Consider the following 17,222-nt stretch of genomic DNA (forward strand, 5'->3'; position numbering starts at 1 on the left):
GTTTAAAATAAAGGATTAAAGGTTTAATCCAATCCATACTGAAGTCCATGGTAGTCTTTCAATTGGCTTTCAAAACTTAAACTGAGCCCCAGGAGACAGGGAACTGAAAATAGGTTGCACCATATTTGTCTTGTAAAATTTTTACTTGCAGCTGCAAGTATCTCTCTCTGTATCTGTTTACATCTTTCATGCAGCCCTATTTTTTTATCACTTGCCTCCTTAAAAACATTTAGTTCTATCACAGGGAAGAAAATATAGAAAAAGAAAATGTGTACCACAGATCAAGTGGCTAGCTAGATATAACAGTTTAGAAAATAACAGAATTCATCATTACAATGGACAAAATAGTTCCAATAAAAATAATTAGCCCAAACCTCTAGAAACTCAAACATGATGAGTGCAAAATGGGTGTTTCTCCTCCACTGAGTATCCTGGGTTCTCAAGCAAAAGCCTGGTCAAGCTGAGAACCTTTGTCAAGCAAGAGGTAATTATTTTGCTCTAGTAGTCCTCCAGACTAGAAATATCTGGCACCTGTCTACACTTCTGTGCTTCTACCAGCCAGCATTTAGCACTGATTTCTGTCCAGCCTGCACACAGACTCTATGTGTACTTGGCACTAAACACACCTGCACCAGGTGGATCTGTGTAGACAACGTAATAAAAACATGAGAAATAAAGGTATAATTCTCCACATACCCTCAGTGATCTATGTTTTTCATTTTGTACTGAATTCTGTGCAAGATGTTGTGCAACCCAGTAGTGTGGCCCACATAAGAACTTTACACAAAACACTAAATGAGGACACAGTGCCTAACAGGGACCAGACTAGCTCTTCCACAGGAAATGTCATGATGTATATATGGCATTTACTGGTACAAGTGGGCCAAGTAAATAATTGTTAATAAACTGTTAGAGAAATTGTGCCTCTTCTAGGCCTGACAAGTCAATACAAAGCTGAAAAATCTTGTCAGACAAATAATTAAATGAAAATTTTAAGAAAAACTTATTTTTCACAAGTCATACAGCCCGACAGTCTGTAGCACTATGCTCTACCAAAAAGGACATAAAATGGCACGTGAATTTATACTTCAAAGTAAAACAAGACCTGACATCACAGGAAAGAACCTTGATTCACAACCACATTTCTCCCAATTCATAACAGTGTAACTCTATCGCTTTAAAGGGAACTTATGCCAGCATAAAACTGGAGTAACATGGCAGTAAATCAGGCTCAGAACTTAATATTCATACTGGTTCAGCTCAATTTTGTTTAGTGCAGGTGTTCACTTAATTTTGATTGTAGGATCTGGGGGGAGGTGACTGTGCAGTTAGCTCATTTCTACTGCCTGGTGGTCTCAAGTCACCTTAACACTGGTCATATTTCTATGTATTTAAAAGATTGCTGAATATATATTTTCTTTTGTCTAGAATCTACAATGCCTTCAATTAAGCCTCTGTACTGTTGTTTTGTGTTTTTTTTTTTTTTCCCCCTTTGCTTTATTTACAGTATCTCAAAAGCAGCAGCAAAGAGTACTAATACAATAATTAAAATAACACAGAGGTAATGTAAAAAAATATTTAAAAGCAGAAAAGCATGAAAAAAGCTCACAGTAGAGAACAAAGATGGAACAACAGGCAGCAGCAGCTTTAACTAGACTGCCAGTTTTCTGCAGTGCAATCAAATCCATTGTCTGCAAACCACAGGTGCACAGCACATGGAACAGACAAAAACGCAATGGGGAGTGATGACAGTTAACTTCTGAGCCCACACTACATTCATCTCAACATTCATTTTTGCATCTGTTATATGCTGAATTTTATTTTTTCACCTTTTTAAAAATATATATATTTTCTCATTTCAGAAGCATTTGAGCAGCTGAGGAAATGTACCAAAAATAATGCTAGAGAGGTTTGGGGCTTCAGAAGGAAGAAAGCTGCTCAGGAAACTGAAATGTTTATTTCACACTTCATTTTTTTGAAGCCCAGAAACAAACACATTATATTTACCAGCCAGGTATCCCAAAAGTGTGACCCTATATTGGTGATGGTGGATATTGTCAGTCCAAGTGAAAGAAACTGCCAAGATACTCGTCAACAAACTTTTCAACAGAAATACACAAATAGGGGTTTCATGCAGAGTGGAAAAAAAAAAAAAAAAAAAGACTATAGGAAAATTATTACATGTATTATAATAATGGATGATAATATGACTGATTTTACTCTTTATCACAAATCAGGTCAGTATCGATTACACTTGTACGATGGTCTTTTGATCTCAGATGTTTTCTCCATGAATGGGGCACTTTTGAAATTATATGCAGGCTGGCCACTTATTCTTTGTTTTCGTCACTCTCCAATCAGTGGGTGGAAATTAGCCGCCTGGGAATGTTTGATTCACATTGGCTCACTGTGTTATTTCAGCTGTGAAAGATGCTAATGAGCTAATATAAAGTTTCCTAGCGGAAAATACACATATGTCACTTTAAATTCTTGGCAAGGAACCAGCATTTCATCATTTTAGGCAAGGTCTATCATTATAAAACAGCAAAAAAATAAAAGCTCTATCCACCTAAAAGGGCAGAATCTTACGCAGTCTCCTTCCAATACATAGCGCAGATCAGCAGACATAATTTGCTGTGGAAATTAGTTGTCAGATTATCTTCACTGTTTTCCCAGTTGGATAGAACAGGGCAACATCCCAAGAAGCTTTGACGATAATTAATTTCTCAAAGGAAAAAGCAACACTGAATGACCCTGGCTTCACATGCTCTTGAGGAAGTCACCTGTGACCCACAGACAGACAAACAAGTGGTCTAATGAAGGGCAAGGGTACACAAAGGAGAGAACTTTACTGTCATTCAGAGTTTTCAGTTACAGGAGTGAATCCTTGTCTTTCACATACATACATGCACATATAGAAATATTGTCTCACTCTGAAACAACAAGGAAATTTGCAAGGTTTTTTAAAAAAAAACATTTCAGATTGAAAATAAAACAAAAACAATGTAGTCAGTGAGACCTTCTGATGAAGTTTCAGATAATAGAAGCCCCCATTCCCTTTGTTCCCTACTACAGTCGTTACTTTGGGAGAAATTTAGGTTAGTCCCACAATGAAAAGATTTGTAAAGGCTTTCACAAAAGTTGTAATGCTTTCAACTTTTCCAAAATAAAACATTTCATTTAGAGTACAGTCCATCATTTACTAAGTCAATTTCTTTTTGAGTTAATTATCAATTTAAGTCTAAAACCTCAATCAATTTTGAGTTGTCAGTTACTAAAATATATATTTTTTTTCAATAAATAAGCTCTTTCTCAGTCAGTTTTTTGAATTTCAGGAGAGGTCTGCAGTACAATATCACTTGCAAACTAAATTTTTACTGCTTTGTCATGAGCTGTTTTAAGACAGAGCCATCTCCAACTTTTCAAGGTTTAGAGCAAAGTTAAGGCATTTACTTTCTTGTTTTCTGATTTTTTCTTTTTTTTTCCTTTTAACCAGCAAACACCTCATCACATGTTCTACATTTTATAAACATAAATGTTTCCCATAACAAGACTAAAATCACAAGCACAAGAAAGCACAAAAAGAAATTATCTCATCTACCTGAACAAGAGTGCCATACAAAAACTTTAAAGGTGATTTTTCTCTGAAGACACAAGGACAAGCTTCTTTATTTCTAGTACTTAAAAACAACAGATGAAAAATATTAATTACCTGGCTATAAATGGCCAAAAGGTTTAATTGAACATTCCAAAAGTCAAACATTGTCATTTTTTCTCCCCTTTTCTTACTGTGCATTTTTTTTTTTAACTCTTCATATTTTAAAATAAGACTATGATCTGTCTGCCTCTTACTATTCCCTTAAAAACAGCAAATTAGCTTTCAGGTATTACAAAGCTGCAAATGAGAAAAATTAGGGAGAAAATTACCACCTGTAGTACCAAGTAGTATTCTGAAAATGAGAAAATTTTAAATTCATGAAAACACTGAAAGTTGAGATTTCAAAACAAACAAACAAACAAAAAAGTCATTATCAATTATGTCTACTTCACTGACAAAATTTGTTGTTGTTGTTGTTGTTTTGTTTGTTTAGTTTTGTTCTTTAAAGAAAAAAACATTAGCGTCTAGACTGACCTCAGTTATTTGAGCATTTATGCATCTGGCTGAAGTTTGGTTGAAATCATGATATTCACATCCAGATTTTTGCAAAGTTTGAAATAATTTGGAGCTGGAGTTTTTGTTCAGTCCTTTTGTGATGACATCTGAACTGCCAGCCTCTCTAGGCTTTTATTTTTATTTCTATTTTTTTACCTATTTGTAACATTTAAAAAGTTATTTTAATACTTATTTCAGTTTTATTTTTTTTCAGGGTTTTACTGCATAAGAATAATTTATACTTTCCAGACAACCTAATATTAAGGCTCTGAAAAGAACAAATTATATTAGTCCATTTGCCTGAGCTCTGAAGCTGCTGCATAAGATGCTCATTGTCATTAGAGAAAAAGACAAATCATTCTTTGTCTCTTAACCACTTTAGAAGCTTCCTAGAACTCTGCTTGTTGACTACATAAATAGCAAATACATCACCCAGCACTCTCAAACCAGCTATGTAAAATGGCATATGAATCACTGCTGATCCTTTCATATGCCATTTCCTTTATTGAGGGTGAATGGATCCAGAAAGAAGAAAGAAAATCCGCGATGCTACTTACAAATTATATGTTTCCATTGTTTCATTGTGTTTTTATTTTCACTTTTTTTTTGGCTTTCTATTATTTCTCTTTCTGTGTGCTCTGACAATGATACTAAATGCTGATAAGATGATAGCTAATAGCTCAAATTACAATCTGGGTTCGGTTTACTGTTTAAAATGTCCCTTTGAGCTGGTCAGAGATCATTTGGGCACCTCTGTAACCAATTTTTAAAATTAGAGTGATTTAAAGGCTTGTCACTTTACATTAAGTAGCTTATGAAAATTGGTTGGGGAAAGAATTCTGGAATTCTTTCTGAATTTCTGGAAAGAATTCACATTCTATGGTTATTTTTTCCTTTGCTCACAAGCAAAACCACTTGAGTGATTGCAGTACCCTTACACACTACTACAAGGTTTCAGCGTGCATCAGTCATGAAAACATAATGTATTACATGGAACAAAAAACATATTTTGACTGTGTAGTGCTGTGCAATACAACTTGGGCCACAGTCTAGATACTATTTAGTCACTATCAAACATGAGCACAGACTTCTGCCTACATGCATGCATGTGTGACTATAGCCATAGATACAATAGATAAAGAACATTGACAAGATTTTCTAAACACATTGGTGCCAGGTCATTATTGCTTGGCTCTTTAGAATCATTTCCAGTAAGAAGAGTTAATTAAAGTCTCTCCATCTTATCTATCATCCCTCCACAGTGCAACAAGACAGATCCACTTAAACATATTCTTTTTCTAAAATTCTCTAACCAAGAAAAAATACTTTTTTTTTCCCTTTTTTACTACTCCATTATTTTTTGTTGGATGTTTCTAAAATAAACATGAGCCTGAGTGTTTATATTATATGATTATAATAGTGCCATATCAATTCCACTTTATTCATGAATATCAATATAAATGGCCTAGAACTTGGCACAGAAATGCTTTTCTCATAAATGACAACATGCTCTTGCTATGACTGCAGTCACACCATGTCTTTTTTGAATTCTATACACCCTCCCATGCACAGAAACAATACCATTGTATAAGAAACAAAGATAAATTGAATAATCATAGTAATTCCTCAATCATACAGTATGCACTTTTATCACAAATACAAATAAAAGCGATTGTATTTCTGTTCTTTCATCAAAAGGACATATGAACACTAATATTAATTTTGTGATTACAGTCTGAGGTGTTCTTCAGGATTCTTCTGAAATACACAAACTGAAATCTTGGCCACCTTGAAACCACTGGGCATTTAGACAAGGAAGTCAACTGAGCTAGAATTTTGTCCTTAATCTTTACACCTATCACTATGACATGCAACATACATTATTTCAAGGATTCTGTTTAGTGTTTCTAACAAAGGATGTCTTCTAATTTTATTGCAATTATGGTAGCATGACCCTGTCTTTCTTGGGTCTGTACAAACACATAATGGAAATAATCACTGTTCTGACAAGTTTCAAATAGACATTCCCGAGTAAAGGAAAAGCACTAACTTTTTCCATCAATTGTAGGGACTTTTAAATCATTATTACATGGGTCAAAGAATAAGCATTAATCCAGACTTCTAGTAGCTTTATCTCATGCCCTTAACTGCCAGCATTGCTTCTCCATTCCGCTCCTATACTCATACAGTATTTTCAACAGATCTTTTCAAAAGATCATATACCCCCTAATATCAACACACCCTATATAATAGTTCTAATTATACTTATTGTTAATGCTGATGGAACCATATTGTTGCAGTTCTGATTAATGCTAGGATGAAAAGATGATTTCCTCATACCCCACCCTGTTTTGCCCAAGGCATAGCTCTTAGCAATCATGGAATCTAGTGCTGAGCATAAGCTTATTTGCACTGTGGCTGTATTAATTGTTTGAGAGAAAGGTATCTTTGGTTCTTTCTAAATTTGCTTGCAGGTTGAAAAGAAGATGGGAGTTTTGTGAAGCTATATTTATTACTTTCTCCACTGGTTCTAAAAGGTTTTAGAGCTTTTTATAGTGCTAAACTATATAGTATTTTCTATACAAATCGTTGCTGTTAAAGCTCATCTTCCTGTTACATTAACAAAGTCTGACTTACACGTTAAGAATGACTAGCATCTCAAAGACTACTGAGTCAATGGAAGCCATGCACAAATAACTGAAGGCAGACTCTAGGCCCTCATAATTTACATCATAATTCTGGACTGAGTCAGAAAATAACTTTGGCAAGATTTCACTTGAGAAGGCTCAAAAATATAACCTATATAAACTATATTACAAGACTGCTACTTTTGTCTGTGTCAAGGTGGATTAAGTGCAACATGCTATTTCTGCACACACAGCCTTTGCTAAAGGCTTCTAGAGGGCTTTCATTGTCTCCAGTAGACACTGGATCAGGTTGTGAACCACTCCCATGGAGGATCTGTTTCCAAGGATTTCTCTTAAATCAAAGTTCAAGTGACTTCAGTTGGAACATTAATAGGTCCTACAAAGTTAACCAGCAAGACTGAAATAAAAATAAGGAATAATCTTGTGCAAGTCTTTTTAGTCAGTTCCTAGACATTTTTTCATTCAGTTGTACCTGAACTTTGATTCGTTTCTTCAGGAGTACAGATGTGAGCTAGTGTTTAAAAACACAGAGGGTAGTTATTCTTCATTTCATATTTCAGACATGAAAGGGTGGATTTAGAGTGGAACATGGTTGCCTGTCGTTATACTCCTGTGTAAAAAGTATCTTTCTTCAACAAGCAGAGGAAAATAAGTGAGACTCAGTACAAACAGTCACTTGTTAAAAATGAAAAGTAGCTCCTAAACAAAGAAAATACTTAACAAGCATTCCAAAGAGTGAAGAAAGTATTTTTATTTTTTAATTTTTTTTTAAGATTACAAAAAATGAAAATCCAACTCTGCTTTTAGATATTTCACGAATAGAAAACAGGCTTAATTTGTCAGAAAACTGCTGGCTTAAAAACAGTTTCTCTACCTTCTGTGCCTACAAGTGGCACAATCCTAAAACATATGATTATTTATGTCCTCTAAACCACAGACAGTAATTTTTATTTAGCATAACTGTTTGTTATTCTACAGAGCAAATGAGAAATTAAATATATTTTTGCAAATTTGCATATAGTCAATATAGTCAAATATATTCCTTTTATAGTAGTTATAATCAGACAAAGATACATTTATCAATCACTTTATATGTCTCAGAACTTAACTGCTGAAAGCCCATGAACAAAATATGTTTTATTTCTCCATTGTGCTAAAAATGGATGTACACTATTTATAAGACAAGCATAAGACATACTGGCACAAGACCATGATAAAACTTGACCCATCTGAAAACAAGAAGATCTGAAACCATTTATCCTAATAAGTATTTCTTAGCATTAATAGCAACTATAATCCCTTAATCATTATTTTTCCGATGGTACAAATGGGAACAAATGGTACAAATCTGAAGGTAGTTCAGAGTAGTGTATTACTGCCTATATGGTGAAGAAAATGTCATGTTGATGTGATTGATTATGATTATTTAAACTGGAGATGTCTGATGTCTTCCAGTGACACTTCATTCAAATTTTATTACTGTTTACGCTTCCAGATAAGCTTTTAATTTCCCCTGTTGTGATTCACTTAAATAAAATTTAGGAAGAGTCTGAGAAACACTACATGAAAGAATACTGCTACAGTTTGGGAGGTCTCTAGGCTTATAAGACCATTAAAAATAAAATTGGGATTAATATTTTCATTTGCTATAATTATTATCAAGAATTTAGTTAGAAAGCCAAATCTAAATTTTAACTATAGAACATGTAATATGTGCCTTACAAGATGCTAAACAGAAGAAGAATTAGACTGGATAGAATATATCTTATTTTATTACATGGGCTTTCACTGCAGTAGCAATAAGCCTATTACATTATACATTCTCTTTTGCTTGTTTAAATATGAAAGATAATTATCCCCACAGATACCAAGAGACAAATTGTGAAGTGCAAGGAAATCTTTGTTTCCTTCTTTCTTTCTAAAGCAGAAAAGTTAAAAGTCTCCTTCTGCGACATTCAACAGTATTAATTGACCGGTAAGCATAGAAATTTAGCAAACAATAGAGACAATGGCACAGAAGTCAAATTTAAGAGAAATATCTTCTAAAGCTATCTAGCTGCCTTAATAAGCATTAGATGTAAGAATGAGGTTTGTTTATATAAAATATTTATGCATAAACTTAGCAAACTCTCCTTTAATTTATCCAGTACTCCTTTGTACAAAAACATTCAAAGAACCATTATCAAGATCTTGGTGTGCGTACCAAGAGACCACAAGTACCATCTGTAAAGATGATACAAAAATTTAACGAGAAATCACAGCTTATGTGTATGGCTTCCCAGCGCGTTCCAAGGGGCCAAGACTAAGTCTAAGACTGTACAGTTCAAAAACAGCAGTCCCACTTTCCAAACACCACACTCTCTTGTTGACTGCATTCTGGCTGCACAGAAAACTAAGGCAAAGACCTACCTATTTCACCTGAAATATCTTTCCTGAAGCATTATTCTTCTGTCAGATTGGAGCAATCCATACGAGTGTTACTGCCAGCAGAAGGCAAATAGTGGAAAGATACAGTAAAGGGCAGGAAGGGGAATATTAGGACCATACTTTCCCATGACAACATTGTCCCAAGAGCAAGACTTATATATCTAGTATACCCTGAAGTTCATCTGGAGAGACATCTACTGTTGGCCATATCCTAATAAGAGGAGGATAACAAATAAGGTCCAGGGAGAAAAAAGTATGAACTTTGCTTGAAAAAAAAAAAAAGTGCACTTTGAATCTTAAACTTCAGATGTGCATCTTTCAGACATGGTACATCGCTCTATCATATCTCCCAGTTTAAATGGCATTCTTCAACAGGTGAAACAATCAAAAGGTGAAAAATGTGATTTATTTTCATTACTAAAGTTTCATTTGTAATTACAGCCAAAAAAACAGAATGAAATATATTTATCCCACAATTCTGTTGCGCTAGGCTTGACTTTACCTCTTTTTCACACACATAACTCTTGGATTTTGACCTGTGTAAATGAGCTATAAAACAGGCCACAAAATCCAGTGGTATGTATCTTAAATTGGATATATTCATTTTGGATGCATTGTCATTCATCATGAGCACAGTGTACCTGGCAGTAGAGTGGCATTATGAACAATAAATTGAGTGAAATTAGCATTTGAATTGATGCTACATGAAGATAACAGCCTGCAATAATCCTATTTAACAGCTGTTAATCGCCTACTATAAACCACAGTTCAGCAAATTTTGGTCACACTACCGAAATACCTCCCTAATATGAATGAAAAAGTATACAAACTGATGAACAGAAAGAAATGTTGAGATGTACATCTTACATGTAAGTATAAATTCCATACAGGATTCCATGTCTCCTACATGTAAATCACAAAACACTTTCTATATGCAATATATGCATATATATACATACAGAAATATGATAAAAAAATAATAATAATAATTAAAAAAAAAAGGTTAACATTTTTAGGGAAACATTAGGTTTGTATTTCTTAATGGAGAAGGGCATTATTCAAAGTTATAATTATGTTAAGATGATGTTCATGTTTCTGCATATTGCCCACATACATTTGGGCTGACATTATCAATCAGTCTGTAATACCATTGTCTTCCTACCACAAGACCAATTTAAGGAAAAGCCATAGTACTAGTTGCAAAACAAAGGAATACTTCTTCCTCTTAACTCATTCTTCTCACATCCATTTCTCAATCTGAAGCAATGCTGAAAGAATATATTATACTGAAAGATAGAGTATCCTGCAGAGGAAAGTTAAACTTCATAAATGGTGTCTAATCTTTTATCAGTAGCTGAGCAAGAAACAAGCACTATTGGTTGGGAAAAATAAAGAATAAAATATCTGAGATGAAGCATTGAGACATCCTGATGATGAATGTGTCTATAACAAGGATTTATATTAAGAACAATACAAAAAACATTTTCTTGTCAAACAGCTGAGATAGGATAGGAGGAATCTATGGCTGTCAAACATTGCAGCCAGGTTGCAAAATACCTATGGCTAATTCATCTTTTTCTAAGAAAAATTAGATATCAGTACTTCATCTTCCAGCTTTGCATGGTCTTGTAACTCAGCTGAAAAGGAACTAATATCATGGTAGCATATAGGGGCGGTAGAAGTAATTGAGAGGACTTTCTCCAATGCTTTGTTGGTAATAAAGATTTTACAGCACTGGGGGATGGTTTCAATAAAGACCTGATGCTGAGGCAGATATTTTTTCTGCTCAAAAAGTCTATGACATCTTAGCTTAGAAAGCTGCAGATTGTCTTTTACTGTTACATTTATCCAAGAGAACATGCTTCAGAAGCAGAAGTGACAAATGTGATGTACATTAATTAGTCAGCAATCAGATGACTGATTGGACCTTTCTACAATGGTCTTCCCAGTAAATGAGATTTTAATTCCTCCTTTGATTTCCGAGATAAGAGCTTTTCAGCATCCTTTTTTCATCCTTTACTAAAAGAGTGAAATTGGGAATGGGCTGCTCTAGCTTACTCCTACATTCTTGTGGAATCTTCGCTGCCTCTGGAAATTATCCTCAATTTCTTTCACAATTGTCTTGAGCCCTTCTGTTCCAAACGTTGTGCCAGTAGGATCATATGGCTGCATAGCTGACTCATCAGCTGAGGTCATGGCCAGTTCTTGCTGTATCATAGGCTCACAGAGACTGTAACCTCTTGATGAGAAAGCATGTCATTAAAGACCTTAGCAATGTATAATTTAAGATAAAAATTGACTGTCAGTTGCAGTTCAGGTTTTGTATACTGCCAGATATGTTTATTGTTGCTCATGTGCTCAGCATGCATGTGGATGTGTTGCCTAGGGATATGGTTTAGTGGTGGATGTGTACTGTTCGGTAGATGGATGGACTTGGTGATCTTAAAGGTCTTTTCTAACCTACATGAATCTGCGATTCTATGCTGTTTCAGCACAGTCACACCAAGGCTCTCAGCTCAAATTGCACCTGAGGTTATGATACTGATGCTGTTCTGAATTAAAATGAGGAGCGTTTTAAGGTAAAGTGCAAGAATGGACTCTGAGGTCTCAGGTTAGCGTGCCACAGGGGTCCTCCTGCTCATGAAGTCTTGCTGCTTTGCAAGTCTTGGTAAATCATCAGTTACAAAAAAAATAGTCAGTTACAAAAGTATATCTTGAGTGAGATTGCTTTACGTGCTTTGCAGCTAGGAGATTGGACCCAGCTATCAGAGCACTTTAAATGTATGAAAAGTCTTGAGGAACCAACAGCAAAATTTTACCACTGATCTCAGTTGCAAAGTCTTAGAGGTGTATTCCTTATCTGGAACTCACCATCCAAGCTGTCCTACTAGCTAAAATCCTCTATTTTAAAAAGTTGCTGCCTGTCTTACCCAGGTTAGATATCTACATCTCCTTGTGTTACCTTTTCTTGAGTCACTTTCTTTAAAACCTGCTCACCAAAGAGGTAAAGGGAGGTTGCCAAGAGTTATATGAAGTGTCAGTAGGTTTCTTTGTCTTTCAGATCAAGAATGAGGTGTAAGCAACTGCAGATTTCTTGTGGATGGGTTGTAGGCATATTTTAACTCTTACTTAAATGCAGCTCATTCAGGATGTAGCATCGTAGGTAACTGCAATCAGATCAAAATGAAATAAACATCTGTGAGAAAGCTGATCTGACACACAGAGCAGCCATACAAATAGTAATGCTAATGTGAGGGAAGTAGGCAGGAATATGCAGTTAGAGATAGATGGTGGAGAGGACAGGACAGGATTTCCTGCCTCACTGGTAACATAGTCCTGAATTGATTAATGCAGGATCAGGGGGAGTAGCATTAAGGTGAGTGGTTAATGTGAAAATGTGACATTATGCCCCCGTTATTCTTCACTGTAATACATGGACAATCAGAGACTCCACCATAATATTTTTCTAGGCAAGGCAAGTACATTGAAGTATACAAATGAAAGAACATTAGTAAAGCTACAAAGTCAAGTACTCAGAAATGGAGTTAACACATTTTACTTTGGAACAGTAACAGGCTGGGAGATACATTGCTTCTTAGGTTTGTATCTAAGCTTCCTGTATTCAGTTCAAATCCCATATACTTTTCTTAGAATTCGCAATGCAGGGTGTACTCTGCATGTTGTCACACCTTCCACAGATGGCTGTATTTATAAAGACAATATGATTTCTTTTATCTGGGTAACTTTTAGACTCTCAGAAATCAAAATGCACTTGTTGGTGTATACATGTTAACAAGCTACAGATTAAGCAAGAATGGATTTACAGCACATCCACTACTTGCTAATAGCCTCTGAGCAGGCTCTCACTACAACAAATGAGGGAAAGTTTACTCCTCACAAAGCTTCACCTTGTTTGCAAAGCGGGGAGAGAATTCATGGCAAACCAGCTGATGTGTTATCCCACACAGTCACACCTTGACTGCTCTGAAGGTTCTTGTTTGATTTCTCTCTACCTCAGATTAACTTCACCCAGGAGGAGGTAGCACAGATACAAAAAGTCAGTCTACTAAGGAGTAGCTCTGACTCTGAATCAAAAGACAGCTATTTTCACCACCCTCCTGGGACTTCAGGGAGACCCATTAAATCAGAGAAATGAATACAGCAAAATATTTGAGCTTGCTATGCATGCAGTAGATTGTCTGAGTATGTTAATTACTGCCCATGTAATTACTGATTGTCTGAGTATGTTAATTACTGCCCCCAGAACGTATTTCCAGAAGTGTTCACATGGAATCTGGAAAAAAAAATCACCTGGCACCACAACATTTTCAGATACTTCAGTCAAGTATGACATGTTAAAAGAAGTTGAAAGGATAAAAAAGTATTGTGTCCACCAAATCCTGACAAAGTGCTCTACTCCTAGAAGTTTTCACTACCACCTAAAACCATTACATCACAAGAGCCATATTCTGTACCATCATCTATAGTGCCTAGGAATAAAAGCAAAACTTAGTCCCTTGACATCCTTGTTAGATGCTGGAGGCATACATACCTCACTTCATTTTCTGCCAAGTCCTTTATATTTCTCCCACTGAACCAGCACAGAGCACCTGAGGCTGCTCAACACTAAGCTGCTTAGTGTTTCTCCCATGCAAAGGATGAGAGCAGGATCACAGGTTAAGTTGTCCACCATCCAACTTCCCTGTATGGCCAAATCCATTAGGAAGGCAGGTACTTTGCAACCCATTTTAATATTTTTAAGATTTCTAAAACCTACAGAATAAATGTTCCTATCTCTTAACACCAACAACAGAAACTGAAACCAGATCTCCTGACTCTCATATGGTTAAATTAATAAGATATTTATTGGACCACAGAGAGAAGAGGGGACTCTCAGGGAGTTCATCTGTGCTGCAGCTGAGTGGAGACCTGACTCCAAAGGTCATTCACTGAACACCAAATAGCTTCAACATAAAACACTGGATGAGACGAACTTCAAAGTATTTTATAGGGAGACTGCCAATGATAAATCCCAATAAACTAAATGATAAATATATATATAATATATATATATAATATATAATATATACATATATAATATATAATATATATATAAAAATATCTATTTATATATATAGAGATAAATATATATTTATATACCTTTTTCTAATTATTAATTTCAGCTTGCATAAAATGTTGAGAGAAACCATATGTATTGCAAAACACATAGCATACATGATTCCCATTTGGATTTTACTATTTTAACAGTAGTCAAACTGATATTTTTAAACTCACAAAACTGTCCCTAATTCTTATCTGTTTCTCTATAATGTCTTCTAATTTACAGCAGCTCAGGAAGATCATAATTATGGTCATTTTTCTCAAATAAAATGGATTTAAGGAATTGGAAATAACCTTCCATGGCAGTAAAGAATTAATTTACATCAACACAAGTGATTTGAAAGATCTATACAATCTGAGTGTCCTGTAACCCAGGAAAATAAACAACCCTAATCCTGTGGAGGTTACAGTGATCCTGACAATGAAAGGTTAAAATATTACCCGGTAGCATATTTGTAAATAGCAAGCATGAAGAAAAGAATTCATAATAGAAGTGCTAACACTGTCTTAACCACTACAGAGCACTGCTAAAATAGTCCCTTGAAATACAATCTTGCTGCATGTGGACCAAACTGAATACACAGGCTTCAAGCCAGCAGTATTCATTAAAGAGCTAACTTTTAGATTACTTTGATTTGGGAGTACTAGTCAGTACTACAAACAAGAAACCCCTTCTTTTAGAAGCTCTACTTCCCAGCCATATTTTGACTCCTATTTGCACTCACATCTTAAGTTCCTGCACACTGTTCAAATTTTGAGAAGTACTCGTTCTTAAGCAATAACAATAAACAGAGAAAATAATTAACCTATTTAACTTGATACTGCATCATGGCATGAAGTCAATTGGCCATGGAAATATTATGTGAAAGCTCCAAGCTAGCTTTGGAAACAACATTAAGATAGTCTCTGTTGCTGCCTGAATCTATAACAGCAGCATCTTTATGCAAAGATATGAGAGAGAACATCCTTTCAGTATGGAAATTTATTAGATTCTTCTGATGAAGAAACTCATTTAAAAGATCATAACTGAATGCTCAAGATAGTTTTGTTAAGTAACGTGTTTTTCTTCCTGTTTCCAACATGAAAAAGAAAAAATATCATAGGTTGGAAAATGTAGGTCATGTCTTACCAAACACTGACTGTTCTAGCTGCAGACTAGACTGTTCCACCTTTCATTGTTTTCCAACAACTCCCAGACACTAATGTGGAAATATATTGTGCTATTTCCATAAGTTAACAATTCCATCTTTGGTTATTAAATATTTATTAATTACAACGACTACTATATCCTTAGTAAAAATTGCAAAGTACTTGCAGACATTTTCTTCCAAGTTTATTTAAATGAAAATCTCGTTTTAAAGAGAAAGTCTGCTTGAGCAGGAATTTCCTCTTATAGTTTCACTTTCTTTGTGAAATAAAAGTACTTTTTAAGCATTAAGCATTTGATCCATATTTGGTAGCTATGTCAAAGCAGTTAAGGATGCAGCACAGATCCAGAAAAACTTAGATATAAGTAAGAATTTAGATTTGAGGCATACCTGGGGCTAGGATTTATATTCATAATTGGCAGCAGGTGAAATAATTACAAATAAAATTAGAAGAAATGTCCTGATCAGGCTCTTTATCCGGGATGTTTACTGTACTGGCCACTAATACCTCACATCTACTACCCTTTGGGTGCACTCTATTAAGTAGAATGAAAAATAACACAGAAGCTTTCTTATTCCTTTTCTCTCTTAAATATTTTTATCACACAGTCAAAAGAGAATATTGAAATTGCTGCTCGCTAATATTACAAACACATCTTTAGATACTAGTGGTGGATTTTGTTTTAAGACTACATTTTATCAAAGGTAAACGACAGGTCTGTAGCTTCTGCGTGTTATCTGATGCCTTTCACTCACTGGTAAAGTTATCTCACATTTTTCTGTTATCCAACATGCAGGGGGAAGGGGGGAGGAGAGGGAGAGGGGGAAAGAGGAGGGGGGGAAGGGCAGGGCAGGGAAGACACAGTGGAATACCTCTGAGATTTAATATTGGATTAAAATGAAATCCCAAATGATTATGAAGACTTTCTTGAAATATTTATTTTGATTTCTTTTTTTGGTTATTTACTTCATATCATGGTTATTCCTTTAAAATTTGGAAATCAGCAAACACACCAAAGTTGCTGAAATTTGAATGTAAGGAAATAGTCTGAAACATTTCCCATATCAGAAATAACTCCTCATTTATTTTCCTATTTAAAAGACCATTGTTCTGCATGCAAATGGGCTGATGCTTACAGCAGTGTTTCACTGATAGAATGTCAGCTTTTTTTTTGAATACTGATGAAATTCATATTATCTTACACTGTAGTACTGTATTTTTCCAATTCCATTGTTAGGTGTCTTCTGATTCTAGCACAGGACTTGTATATATGCCTTTTCCAACATTCATTATAGTCAGTGTCTCTCTCAGTGTATTCAATTTTATCCAGCCTTTGTTTGGAAATGGAATACCAACTCACTCACAGACTCACTTTAAAGAGCATTTTAATAATATTCATTTTGTATATAGAGCTGTTAAAGGTAAAAAAAAGTAAATGAGATTTTAGTAAGGTATCATATTTTCAGACTCTCTAGGGATTAGGATGATGGATTCTCCTCATTTACAATGCATATCAAATGTTTAAATTCTTTCCACAGGATTGAAAACTTTAGATTAATGTACAAAAGCAAAAACACCTGAAATTAAAGTTGGCTTACTGCAGTATCTGGCCTCTGGTCTTTTGTATCTTGGTGTATTAAGAAATTCCCAAACTTTGCGGCATCAATGCATCATCAAGTATATTTGCTCTGCAATTTCTGAGACATGATACAGCTGAGTTTTAA

The sequence above is a fragment of the Anas acuta genome, chromosome 12, assembly GCF_963932015.1.
Source record: "Anas acuta chromosome 12, bAnaAcu1.1, whole genome shotgun sequence".
In the NCBI taxonomy this organism is placed as follows: Eukaryota; Metazoa; Chordata; class Aves; order Anseriformes; family Anatidae; genus Anas; species Anas acuta.